Consider the following 11,541-nt stretch of genomic DNA (forward strand, 5'->3'; position numbering starts at 1 on the left):
GAAGTTCATGTGAACTGGTCTAACATGTGACTACAAATATTATTGAAGCCATCCACTGAATCTTGTTAGCCACTTATTTAAGATAACGGACATTTCAGTGTTCTATGATAGAATCAAAATATTTTCTAATATGATTTCATGTTAACTAGTTCGAACATCACATTGCCTTCTTAGTATTGAGTTCCTTCGCAACAACTTAGGCAAACTTTTTTTCTCTTGGTTTCTATATATATATATATATATATATAAAGATATGGTCCTTTTTGCTTTCCCTCTGAGCTTTCCCTCAAGGTTTTTAAAATGCGTTTGCGAGGGCGAGATTTCCACGTTCTTATAAAGAATGCTTTGTTCCCCTCTCCAACCGATGTGGGATCTCACAATCCACCCCTTTCGGGTCCAGCGTCCTCGCTGGCACTCCTTCCTCTCTCCAATCGATACGGGATCTCATAATCCACCCCCCTTCAGGGCTAGCATCCTCACTGGCACATCACCTAGTGTCTGACTCTGATACCATTTGTTACGGCTCAAGCTCACCGCTAACGGATATTGTCTTCTTTAGGCTTTCTCTTTCGGACTTCCTCTTAAGGTTTTTAAAAACGTGTTTGCTAGGGAGAGGTTTCCACACCCTTTAGGGCCAGCATCCTCACTGGCACACCACCTAGTGTCTGACTCTGATACCATTTGTTACGGCCCAAGCCCACTGCTAACGGATATTGTCTTCTTTAGGTTTTCTTTTTCGGACTTCCTCTTAAGGTTTTTGAAAATGCGTTTGCTAGGGAGAGGTTTCTACACCCTTGTAAAGAATGCTTTGTTCCCCTCTCTAACCAAGGTAAGATCTCATAATCCACACTCCCTTTGGGGGTCAGCGTCCTTGCTGGCACTCGTTCCTCTCTTCAATCGATGTGGGATCTCATAATCCACCTCCCTTCGGATCCCAGCGTCTTTGCTGGCACATCGCCCGGTGTCTGGTTCTGATACCATTTGTCATGGCTCAAGCCCACCGCTAGCAGATATTATCCTCTTTGAGCTTTCCCTTTCGGGCTTTTCCTCAAAGTTTTTAAAACGCATCAACTAGGGAGAGGTTTCCACACCCTTATAAAGAATGCTTTGTTCCCCTCTCCAACCAATGTAGGATCTCACAATCTACCCCTTTCGAGCCCCACCATCCTCGCTGACACTCGTTCCTCTCTCAAATCGACGTGGGATCTCACAATATAGTTCAAAGTCATAAACGAGTGAATGGACTATACTAATTTAAGCTTACACTCAGCATTTAGGTGATTTTTTTTTTTTCAAATTATACAAATTCATAGATCAATTAAAGGTTACATATACTTTGAAAGTTCGTGTGATTCATCAGTAGCTAGAAGCTGTCTGATAATTGGAGGTTGTGTTTTGAAGTGGGGGGAAAAGTAAGCAAAATTGGCAGCTAAAACAGTGGGGAAAAGCACATCAGTGTGGTCCTAGGTACATTATTGGCAGGAGGGGCTGGGGTTTGCTTGTAATGAATCAGACATATTGATGCAAGAGAAAAGAAAAAGGGCAATGAATTGGTTGGGTCATTGATGTTGATTGGTCAAAATCTAAGGCTTGCTGAAATTGAAATGACGAGGTCCCACTCTTTTCATTGTTAATGCCTACTCTCTGAATCCCCCACCCACCTCTTTCTTTACTCCCAAAAAGTCCTTTTCCCGTTATTTCATTTTTCTGTGTTATTTATCTGTGGGGCCTAGGAATCAAGATTCTACCCAATTCTCCCCAATTTATGATATTGTCCACGACTTTGCTTTGGACTTCCAAAAGGCCTCAATGGTATGATATTGTCCACGACTTTGCTTTGGGCTTCCCCCAAAAGGCCTCATACTAATGAAGATAGAATTTCTCACTTATAAACCCATGATCATTCCCACTCCGTTCTCTGGAGCCCTTGAACAAAGTATACTCTTTGTTCGACATTCTAGTCACTTTTGACTACACCTTTGAGGCTCACAATTCTTTGTTCGATATTTGAGGATTCTATTGACATGGCTAAGTTTAGGGCATGACTCTGATACCATGTTAGAAATCACGACTCTCCACAATGGTATGATATTGTCTACTTTGAGCATAAGCTCTCATGACTTTGCTTTGGGCTTCCCAAAAGGTCTCATACCAATGGAGATAGTATTCCTCACTTATAAACCCATGATCATTCCCACTCCGTTCTCTGGAGCCCTCGAACAAAGTACCCTTCGAGGCTCACAATTCTTTGATTCCCACTCCGTTCTCTGGAGCCCTCGAAACAAAGTACACCTTTTGTTCGACACTCTAGTCACTTTTGACTACACCTTCAAGGCTCACAATTCTTTGTTCGATATTTGAGGATTCTATTGACATGACTAAGTTTAGGGTATGGCTCGACAATGGTATGATATTGTTCTTTTTGAGTATAAGCTCTCATGGCTTTGCTTTGGGCTTCCCAAAAGGCCTCATACCAATGGAGATAGTATTCCTCACTTATAAACCCATGATTATTCCCACTCCGTTCTCTGGAGCCCTTGAACAAAGTACACCATTTGTTTGATACTCTAGTCACATTTGACTACACCTTCAAGGCTCACAATTCTTTGTTCGATATTTGAGGATTCTATTGAAATGACTAAGTTTAGGGCATGACTCTAATACTTTGTTAGGAATCACGACTCTCCACAATGGTATGATATTGTCCACTTTGAGCATAAACTCTCATGGCTTTGCTTTGAGCTTCCCAAAAGGCCTCATACCAATGGAGATAGTATTCCTCACTTATAAACTCATGATCATTCCCTAAATTAATGGGACTCACTCCCAATAATCCTCAACAGTTCTTCGTGTTTTTCATCTAGATTGAGTGTGTGAGATGTGTGATCCTCTCTCTCTCTATCAATATAAATTCCATAGCTGCCCTAGAGTTTACCATCTCGGTATTATTAATATTTCTCTGTACGTCTTATTTCTCTTGTTCTTCGTGTTCCTCATCTAGATTGAGTGTTTGAGTTATGTGATTCTAACACAAACACTTAACTTCTCTCTCTCTCTACATCTTCTTTCTCTTGTTCTTCGTGTTCTTCATCTAGATTGAGTGCGTGAGCTGTGTGATCCGAACACACTTAACACTTAACTTCTCTCTCTATCTTCTTTCTCTTGTTCTTCGTGTTCTTTCATTTAGATTGAGTGTGAGTTGTGTGATCTTAATGCACTTAATACTTAACACTTAACTTCTCTCTCTATCTTCTTTCTCTTGTTCTTCGTGTTCTTTCATTTAGATTGAGTGTGAGTTGTGTGATCTTAATGCACTTAATACTTAACACTTCACTTCTCTCTTGGTCGAGATCGAGATTGACATGGGGCAAAAAGTTCCATACACAACGACCTAAGCAGTACACATTTTTCCATCTGTTAGGACTCGATAAATTGATATCTTAGTCGTGATAGTTTGTAATGGATGTCGATTTAGTTTCTAGCATGTTAAAAGTTTGAATTTAGTGTTTGTTGTTTTATCACATTCATCAATCTAGACGATGAGTGGATAGCTGAAGGAGTTACATAAAAAGGAAAACTGTCAACTTTGAATCAACCCAATTACCTTTTTAAATGACTACTTTGAGGCCACGTGCAATGCACGTGCTTTGTTCACTTTAAAATAAATATAATAAGCAAGTAGACCTATATTTGTGAACTATTCCTTAGGCTCTACATTTTTTTTAGTAGGGTCAGATAGTTAGTACTCCTCTATGCACGGTCCACATGGACTCATACATATTTTCTAGGAGGGCTCATATACATACCCCATAGGCTTGACTATGCGCTAGGTGCACGTTCACACTGTTGAAAACCAACAAAAAGAAAGGAATAAGTATCATATCATGGTGTATTTTTAGTAGGGTCAAATGGTTAGTACTTCTCTATGCACGGTTCACATGGACTCATATACATACTTCCTAGGAGGGCTCGTATACATACCCCACAAGCTTGACTATGGGCTAGTGCACGTTCACACTGTTGAAAACTAACAAAAAGAAAGGAATGTGTATCATATCATGGTGTACACGTCTGTACAAAACATAATAGGAGAGTATTTCATGCTCGTGATATACAATATGTATGAGGTCCTTCAATTTCAAATCATGACGCGTAGTTATGATATTCAACATACTTTCATTATTCTCATCACATAATTTTCTTACGAGACATGGCTATGTGTCCATAGCTTTCATTATTATCATACATACATCGATGAAAGTACATGCATCACATAACATAGTCATAATGTAGCATAACCTAAAAATTAATGATCAAGACAGTTATTGGAGATGCAAGACAGTTATTGGAGATGCAGGGTATCAATCCCTGTACTTCTCGCATGTGAAGCGAGCGCTCTACCATTGGAGCTACATCCCCTTTGCATATATGAATGTATCGTATAGTAATTTTGACTAACTCAAATAAATCTCAATTACAAAATTCATAAGTTCAAAAAAAGTATAAAAACCAAACTAGAACTTTGTTTTGGTTAGAGTTCGTGAGTTTAAAGAGATATATTATAGGGGCGATTTATACATTGATCGTAATTTTATGCATGATTTGACTAATTGAAATTGATAAACTTTTGAATATTTTTATGTTATTTGTTTTTCGATATTTTCTACCTCGATGATAAATTTAAAAGAATACAGATGATATTTAAACTTGATTACAAAACTGAAACGTCGGGAAGTTTTTTTTAGAAAAACTCATAAGTAAAATAACTCATAAGTCACTTTACAAATTATGATCTACTTAACCGGAAGCTCTAAGTTCTACTCAACGTCTTATAAATTTGTAATGACCTAGACACACCGCTAGCATATATTGTCCTCTATGGGATTTTTCTTTCGGGCTTCCCCTAAAGGCTTTAAAATGCGTATGCTAGGGTAAGGCTTCCACACCCTTCAATCCAATTCATTATTAAAGGTAAACTGACAAGATAAAGAAGGGTGCTATGGTACTAGCACATGATACAAAATTGAAAATCTTATACACAATTACAGGGTGTATAAACATGGCTACTGTTGATGACAGTGTTTCAAGTTCAAACCTATGACACAATAGATTTGAACATATGAGCATTAAAAGAATGAAAATTTTGGTTCTTTCGTTTTAGAAGGTATGAAATCTTTTGATATGAATTTTTCTTAGAATTTCATTATGGACAAACAGAAACGAGTTAGCTTCACAAAGGTTGCCAGATAAGTGAAGAAAGTACAGTTTCAAATAACTCGTACAAATGTTTAGGGATCATCTCTAGTTTCATTACTTGGTGGATCAAAGTTCTATATCACCTTCATTGATGATTTCAGTACGAATGTACGAGTTTATTTCTTTTATGTGTTTGCCACCTTTAAGTGATAGAACATTGAAAAGATGAATAAAAACATTGAATGAGTGTGCAAGGAGTATGATGCTTCATTCTCGTTTGTTAAAGACATTATGAGTTGATGCTGTATTATCACTTGAGAACTGTTAGCTGCACTACGTATGATCATGTTGATCTAGAGAAGAGAGATGCTAAGTCTACAAAGTGCTACTTCATAGGCTATGGTTCTAACATGTTCGAGTACAAGTTTGGGATGAAAAACAATCCTAAGACATTATGACATAACATTTGATGAAGATGTCTCGTACGATGACAAAGAGAAAAAAGATTCACAGACTACGAATCAAGTTGGAGTTGCAAAAAATTTCACATAATTATGCTACAACAAAAATACAAAAAACTCTTGAGACTATTGTTGAGGAACTGGAGATAGAGCAAGTGATACATGAGCAGGTGTTGAGGACATCATCTAAAACCAGTAAAGTACCAGTTAGACATTTGCATTTATTACACTATTTGTTGCTGGTTGATGAAGGGAGACAAGAGTCTCTTGATGAGGTCCGATAGGTGGAGAATTCAACCAAGTGGTAGTAAGCCATGAATGAATAGATGAAAGATTTGGGTGCAACAAAGCAGATTCTCGGGAGGAAAATTTCACGAGTAGATTAGTTAGAACATTAAATCTATCTTAGGAACAATATATTGAGAAACCCATGACTACCCCTTTGGAAGCATCGTGTTGAATTGTCAAAAGGAAAATCTCCCAAAATAGTTGAGGAGCATAAGCACGTGACCTTAGTTCCATATGGTTCTGTAGTTGGAAACTTGATGTATGATATAGTATGCACTAGACCTGATATAACACATGTAGTGGGAATTGTTAGTTGGTATATGCCAAATCAGGAGAAAACATTGGGAAGTTGTGAAGTGGCTTCTAAGATATCTGAGAGTTACGTTGTAACAACTCAAGCCCACCGCTAGCAGATATTGTACTCTTTGGACTTTTTCTTTCTGGGTTCCTCTCAAAGTTTTACAACGTGTATATTAGGAAAAGGTTTCGAAGGAAAAACATTGGAAAGTTGTGAAGTGGCTTCTGAGCTATTTGAAGGGTACGTTATAACAGCCCAGGCTCACTGTTAATTGAAAGGTTATGGTGACTTCTGAGAGACACATTGTAACAGCCTAAGCCCACCGCGGTTGGAAAAGCTATTGTCGCTCATTCAAATCAAAGGATGAGCGCTCACAAGCAAAAGTTCATAACTCAATCCAGATTATTAATCATGTCATTTGAATAGTATAGGAAATGCAAGGTATCGATCCCGGTACATCTCGCATGCAAAGCAAACACTCTACTATTTGAGCTACATCCCCTTGGCATATATGAAAATTTCGTATACTTCTTGCATGCATTTACCAGCCAAAATAAGGCTTATTTTACGAGATAAAACTCAATTAAAATTTCGACTAGCTACTTACCATGGCCAAAAATAAAATTGAGTCATTGGAGATGCAGGGTATCGTCCTTGTACTTCTCGCATGCAAAGCGGACGCTCTACTATTTAAGCTACATCCCCTTCACATATATAAATATTCTGTACAATGATTCTGACTAACTCAAATAAATATCCATAAAAAACATTAGTCTAGCATAAAAACACGGATCTCTAAATATTTGGATTTCAAGTATGAAGTAGCATTTCAGTAGTTGGTTGACGTGTTCAAATATATTATAAAACATTACCCGTATCACAATTTTAACAATTTTTTATTATTATTTTAGGGGCGATTTTGAAAGTTGATCGAGTTTAATTTTATGATTGATTTGAGTAATTGAAATGGATAAAATTTTAGAGATTTTTATGTTAGCTTTTCCCGATATTTTCTACATTAATCGTAAAATTAAGATTTAAGTTCATGTTTCAAATTGTACCGACCAACTTTTTACATCAATAAGAGTTATATATTACAAAATTGCAACGTCAGTTTACGAGAAGACTTATAGAAAAACTTGTAACTCACTTTACAAATTATAAGTTATTCGAACAAAATCTCTAAGTTCGACTCAACATCTTATATCAAACATAGTTCCATAACCACGCTGTTCCATAACCGCTCTCGTCACATGCTAGTAAGCTCACGTACGATCTGAATAGAAAAGTAGTCTAAATGGCCATAACAATACTTAGTAGATAACTCTCTCGTAAGCTTTCAAGTATAAATAAATCCTACAAAAATTCTATAAGTTTTCCACCGGTGATAACTTAGATTCTTTATCTCAAATTATCATCATTATCATTTTGAGTTTAAGACTAAAACAGCTCATTGAAGCTCGATAAAAGAATCTTCTATTTTAGCTAACCTATCTTATCTCATGATAGGATTTTTTTATTCCCGAGTTACATATCAACAACCTCCTTCGAACCTATCTCAATTTGAGTGTTTCTCCTCTCATAGCACCTTTAAATCATTAGTGTCTGCCATGATATAACTGTTTTGAGCTTATCACAATGATTTGGTTTATACAAGGTTTAGACAATCTAGTTAAGCTTTTTATTATATATTCCATGATTGATTTTAGAGATACATGTATATATAAATAGGTGAGACACGATCTCCTTAATAATCCAACTCTAAATAGGTCTAGTCACATAGAACAATTCACCACCGAAGATTAGTTGACCAATCACTAGCAATCTTTATATTATGATGACCTCGATCCGCAAGCTTAGATTTACAACTATACGTTAGTTAGAGATCTTCTAAACCGTTCACACATGATGGCACTGATCCTATCTAGGGCACTAGTCCTCGTACAATTATAATCATGTGAATGCAATCCATGTGCTGACCTACTATCTTGATATTTTTTCAATTGTTGTACTTTTGAATAGGTTCACTACTTGAAAGATTATCAAGGATCCTCCAAAATAGTCCACACATAAAAATTTGATGGCACTAATCCTTTACTATAAAATTCAATCCAATTCATTATTAAAGGTTAACGGAAAGATAATGAAGGGTGCTATTGGTACTAGCGCATTGACACAAAATCTGAAATATTATACATAATTACAGGCCGTATAAACAGACTACTGTTACTGAGAGTGTTTCAAGTTTAAGTCTATGACACAATAGACTTGAACATACGAGCATTAAAAGAATGAAAATGTTGGTTCTGAAAGGAGCTTTAGAAGGTATGACATTTGTTGATATGAGTTTTTTTTTTTAGAGTTGCATTATGAACAAATAGAAACGAGTTAGGTTGCCACAAAAATGAAAAAAGTATAGTTTTAAATAACTCGTACAATGTTTAGGGATCATCTCCAGTTTCATCACTCGGTGGATCAAAGTTCTATATCACCTTCATTGATGATTTAAATAAGAATGTGAGTTTATTTCTTGAAACATAAATCAGATGTGTTTGCCACCTTCAAGCGATAGAACATTGAAAAGATTTATCGAACATTGAATGAGTGTGCAAGGAGTATGATGATTCATTCGTGAAGACATTATGGGTTATGCTATAAATACAACAACTTACTTGATCAATAGAGCCATCATTATTTTGAAGTTTAGGTTGCCATAAGAGGTATGGACAGGAAAAGAATTCAAGCACTGTCACTTGAGAACTTTTAGCTGCATTACATATGATCTTATTGATCCAAAGAAGCGAGATGCTAAGTCTAAAAAGTGCTACTTCATAGGCTATGGTTCTAACATGTTCGAGTACAAATTTGGGATGAAAAAAATCCTAAGACATTATGACATGACATTTGACGAAGATGTCTCGTACAATGACAAAGAGAAAAAAAGATTCACGGACTACGAAAGAAGTTTGAGTGGAGGTTGAGTTGCAAAAAAATTCACATAATTTTGCTACAACAAAAATACAAAAAACTCTTGAGACTATTGTTGAGGAATTAGAGGTAGAGCATTGGAAAGTTGATGTATGATATGGTTCTGTAATTGGGAACTTGATGTATGATATGGTATGCACTAGACTTGATATAACACATGTAGTGGGAATTGTTAGAAGGTACATGACAAATCAGGAAAAAACATTGGAAAGTTGTGAAGTGGCTTCTAAGATATCTGAGAGTTACAATGTAACAACTCAAGTTTACCGCTAGCAGATATTGTACTCTTCGGACATTTTCGTCCTGGGTTCCTCTCAAGGTTTTAAAACGCGTTTACTAGGAAGAGGTTTCCAAGGAAAAACATTGGAAAGTTGTTAAGTGGCTTTTGAAATATCTGAAGGGTACGTTTAACAGCCCAAGCCCACCGATAATTGAAAAGTTATGGAGTGACTTATGAGATATCTGAGCAGCACATTGTAACAGCCTAAGCCCATTGCTAGCCGATATTGTCCTCTTTAGACTTTTCCTTCTTGGATTCTCCTTAAGGTTTTAAACCACGACTGTCAGGGAGAGGTTTCTACACCCTCATGAAGAATGTTTTATTCCCCTTTCGACTGATGTGGAATCTCACAATCCACCCCCCCTTGGGGACCAGCGTTTTCTACACCCTCATGAAAAATGTTTTATTCCCCTCTTCAACCAATGTGAGATCGTTTTCTACACCCTCATGAAAAATGTTTTATTCCCTTCTTCAACCAATGTGGGATCTCACAATCCACCCCCCTTGGTAACTTGACTTTGATACCACTTGTAAGAGCTCAAGCCCACTGCTTAGCAGATATTGTTCTCTTTGGGCTTTCCCTCCACACCCTTATAAATAATGCTTCGTTCCCCTCCAACTAATGTGGGCTAGCGTTCTCATGTTTTATTCCCCTCTTCAACCAATGTGAGATCGTTTTCTACACCCTCATGAAAAATGTTTTATTCCCCTCTTCAACCAATGTGGGATCTCCACCCCCTTTGATACCACTTGTAAGAGCTCAAGCCCACTGCTTAGCAGATATTGTTCTCTTTGGGCTTTCCCTCCACACCCTTATAAATAATGCTTCGTTCCCCTCCAACTAATGTGGGCTAGCGTTCTCATTGGCACACTACTTGTTAACTTGACTTTGGCACACTACTTGTTAACTTGACTTTGGCACACTACTTGTTAACTTGACTTTGATACACTACTTGTTAACTTGACTTTGATACACTACTTGTTAACTTGAAGAGCTCAAGCCCACTGGTAGCAGACATATTGTCCTCTTTGGCTTTCCCTTCCAAGCTTCCCCTCCACACCCTTATAACTCGAGCAATCGCTAATAGATATTTTTCGGGATCCGTCCCCTCAAAGTTTTAAGTCGCGTAAACAATATCTTAGGTATATTGAATCGATTGGAAAAGCTAAAACTTTAAATTATTGGAGATGCAGGGTATTGATCCCTGTACATCTCGCATGCAAAGTGAGCACTCTACCATTTGAGCTACATCCCCTTTGCATCTATAAAAATTTCATTACAAAAGTGAAACGTCAGTTCACGAGAAGTCGTTTTATTAGATATTACGATGCTATACAGACCATTATAACTCGAGATAAGTATGTGAAGCGCGCTCTACCAATTGAGCTACATCCCCTTCACATACATGAAAATTCCATATACTTCTTGCATGCATTTACAAGCGAAATAAGGCTTATCCTACGAGACAAAACTCGATTAAAATTTCGACTAACTACTTACCATGACCAACTGTAGCAACCAAGCCTTTACATACTTAATCTTCTATAATTATCGTATATTAATTTGTCAAAATAGGTTAAGAAAGTAAAATTGAGTCATTGGAGATGCAGGTTATCAATCCCTGTACTTCTTGCATGCAGAGCAAGTGCTTTACCATTTGAGCTACATCCCCTTTGCATCTATAAAAATTTTGTACAATAATTCTCCATAAAAAAAATATTAGCTTTGCATAAAAATATGCGCCTTTTTATCGAATATAATTAATTCAATCGGAAGCTCTAAGTTCTACTCAACGTCTTATATCAAACATAGTTCCATAGCCACACAGTTTCATAATGCTATCGTCACATTTTAGTAAGCTCATGTAGCCCAAATGAGTATACATTACTTAGTATAGCACGAATAAATATAAAAGTAGCACCATGTATTTATTCGGTAAGTTTCTCACATGTGATAACCTAAATTCTTAATCTCCATCAATCAGTGCAACCTAGCTACTTACCATGACCAAAAATAAAATTGAGACATT

This window comes from Cucurbita moschata, unplaced genomic scaffold, assembly GCF_002738365.1.
Source record: "Cucurbita moschata cultivar Rifu unplaced genomic scaffold, Cmos_1.0 Cmo_Scf00026, whole genome shotgun sequence".
Lineage (NCBI taxonomy): Eukaryota > Viridiplantae > Streptophyta > Magnoliopsida > Cucurbitales > Cucurbitaceae > Cucurbita > Cucurbita moschata.